Source organism: Macadamia integrifolia, chromosome 1 (genome assembly GCF_013358625.1).
Source record: "Macadamia integrifolia cultivar HAES 741 chromosome 1, SCU_Mint_v3, whole genome shotgun sequence".
NCBI classification, from domain to species: Eukaryota; Viridiplantae; Streptophyta; class Magnoliopsida; order Proteales; family Proteaceae; genus Macadamia; species Macadamia integrifolia.
This window is the reverse complement of record NC_056557.1, coordinates 2448272-2451620: the sequence shown is the minus strand read 5'-3', so window position 1 is coordinate 2451620 and position 3349 is coordinate 2448272. Positions and strand designations below refer to the sequence as shown.

Sequence of the window (3349 nt, the reverse complement as noted above, 5' to 3'; positions counted from 1 at the left end):
GGGGGGGTGGGATTGGGTTGAGGTATGCATACAGGTGCTTTATCAGGCTTTATATCTACAACTACACTAGTAGTGGGCTACTTGAGAAGGAAATTATCATCAAATGGATTGATGCCAAGAAACAATAATCAAACTGTTGAGGCTTTTCTAAGGAATTATGGATCCCTAGCACTAAAAACGGTATAGTGTTTCAAACATAAGGAAAATGATGAATTCGTTTAAAGAAAAATTGGGTGAAGGTGATTATGGTAAGGGTGTTAATCGGTTCGGTTTTAGTTTAAACGGTGCGGATCGATTCGATTCACATTTATTTGACTAAAACCATAACCGCATCATTTACTAAACGGTTCCACTTTCTAAAACCGTGACCGTTTAGTAAATGGTTTCGATTTCCACGGTTTCTAAACGGTGTCGGCTTCACGGTTTTAAACGGTTTCGATTTCGGTTTATTCTATACGGTTTGTCAAACGGTTCACAATCGGTTTGTTATAACTTGCAACCATCTCTAAACTGAAGATCATAAGCTTATCAAAAAATAATTGGCAACCACAAATAAGAGATTCTATATTAACGATGGTATGTCTTAATTTGATAATCTAGTGCTATTTCTTTGTATGGCCCTTCTCAAACATTTAGAACTAATATCATACAACATCCAAATCCAGCCTTCTATAGCATAAAATATTAAAATGACAGGTGGTTCAGCCAAAACACTCCATCTATGATAACATAATAATATAGTAACATATATGGATTACAAGTTCATGATCTAAAGCCTAAACTTGAACTGAATTCCAATAAATCATACCAAAGTAGGATGGGCACTTAATTTAATTGTTAATTATTATATGGATTATTGCCCCTTCTTTATTTAATTGTTATACGGATTAATCGGATCGGTTTAAACGGCTTAAACGAATTTAAATGGTTTGATTTAAACGGTTTCAATTCGGTTTGAAACCAACGCGTTCCGCGGTTAAAATCGACCCGACCCCACCCGACTCGTTTAACTAATCAGCCTGAAACTTGAAACCATAACCGCATCATTTGCTAAACGGTTTTGCAGTTTCAGAGTAAACGGATCGATTCGGTTTTGATAAACGGTTCGGTTACAAATTCACATCCTTAGGTTATGGTGGTGTATTCAAAGGGAAACTACCCAATTGTCGCTTGGTTGCAGTGAAAGTCCTAAATGCCTCTGAAGGCAATGGAGAAGAGTTTATTGATGAAGTTGCAATCATTAGTAAGACTTCCCATATTAATATTGTGACTCTTCTAGGATTTTGTTTTGATGGCTCCAAAAGAGCACTTATCTATGGGTTCATGTCCAACGGATCTCTTGAGAAGTTCATATACAACAAGATTAGAGTATTTACATCGTGGTTGTAATACTAGAATTGTGCCCTTTGACATAAAACCTCATAACATTCTTTTGGATGAAAACTTTTGTCCAAAGATATCGGACTTTGGTCTTGCTAAACTGTGTCCTAGAAAGGATAGTGTCATATCAATGGCAGATGACAGAGGAACAGTAGAATATATTGCACCAAAAGTGTTCTCTCAAAACTTTGGACGAATTTCACACAAGTCAGATGTCTATAGCTATGGAATGATGGTGCTAGAAATGGTTGGAGGACGAAGGAACATTAATGCAGAAGCTGACCACATCAGTGAAATTTATTTTCTTCATTGGATATATAAGCATATTGGACAAGGTAAGAATTTACCATTAGACATGGTTATGAGGGAAGAGGAAGAAGAAATAGCTAAGAAGATGGTTTTAGTAGGTTTATGGTGCATACAAATAGATCCAACAAATCGACCATCAAGTAACAAAGTGGTGAATATGTTAGAAGGTACCCTTGAATCGTTGCCAATTCCCCCCAAACCTTTCTTTTCTTCTCCTCCAAGACAGGTAGCTGATTCTTTTACTGGATGAACATCTTAATTGCTTTTGTAGATATTACTAGTTTATGACATTCATCATTTCCCAAGGGAATGTGTATCTTTCATTTGGGGGTGGGGGGAGGGATTCTTTCTAAATAGGAAAGATAACCTGCATTTACTTTTTTAGAAATCATCAGGGATAACACAATAGATTTCCACAAAATAAGTTAATAACATTACCAGGTTTCACAGTTAGCTTTGGTCGATATTTTAAAATTTTTCCATGGCTTGCTAATAATGTGGTCATGCCGTTCAACATTGAAATCTCAGGTGTCATCTGGTCGTTACAAACTTGATTCCGTCTATTCCTTGTCACACATGGCCCACCAAAATTATAGAACCCATGCTCCACATCCAACCAAAGACGGCAATGCAATGGAAAAGGATCTTAGTAGCCATCGAATCATTAACCGTATCCCCTCACAAGTTTCAATAGGCTAAAGTTAGGATATCAATTGCTTGAGAAGTGAACAATTGCTATTACTGATTTATTTATAAACTAAATTCTGTTATTTTCTATTTATCATTGTGATATCGAAAGTTTTCCATTGATAGCCCAATAGAAGAAAATGGATATTGAGAGACGCTCCTATTTCTCTTATCTCACAAGTAGTGTTGTATAAAGCTCTCTATTTGGCTCTTATTTTGGTGACAATTTTTCTATATCATGTGAGAACTCAAGAGAGTAGCGCAGTTGGTGAGTAGCAAACTTGGTATGAGTCATAAATTTGGACATTCTGAGTTCGACTCCCACTAGACACACCTTGGGCCACTCACACTGACTGTTTAATGCTCTTCACTGATTTCAAATGATTGATGACATTTTGGAAGAGAAGAACAAGAAACACTAAAAGTCTTAAGGCTTTCCTACGGAATTATGGATCTATGATGCCCAACAGATATAGTTATTTAGACATCTAGAAATTACAAATTCAGTTTAAAAAAAAAAAGGTGGACCAATGAGGTTATGGTGCCATATTTAGGAAGCTACCCAATGGATGTTTGGTTGTAGTCGAAAGTCCTAATAACTCTTAAGGTTAATGGAGAAGAATTTATTAATGATCTCATGTTTATATTGTCGCTTTGCTAGGTTTTCGTTTCCTTTTTTCTTTTCTTTTTTTCTTTTTTTTTTTACTAACTATGGGTATCTAGACCTTCGGCCTAAATAGTCTTGCAAGCGCTAGGCTTTTGTTTCGTTGGCTCCAAAAGAACACTTACTCCAAGTCCATATCTAATGGATATCTTGAGAAGTTCATCTACATCAAGAAATCAATGAAAATATATCCTCACCTCGGTTGGGAAAGACTATATCAAATTGTAATCGGCATTGTTCAAGGATTAGAGTATTTACATCATGATTGCAATACTTGTATTTTGCATTTCGATATAAAAATCTCATAAC

At 35.9% G+C, this 3349-nt stretch overlaps 1 pseudogene; it reads left to right on the top strand.

The window, feature by feature from the left end:
• The first annotated feature begins 24 nt into the window (after positions 1 to 24).
• On the top strand, positions 25 to 1939 carry LOC122079455 (annotated as a pseudogene).
• Positions 1940 to 3349: the final 1410 nt, after the last annotated feature.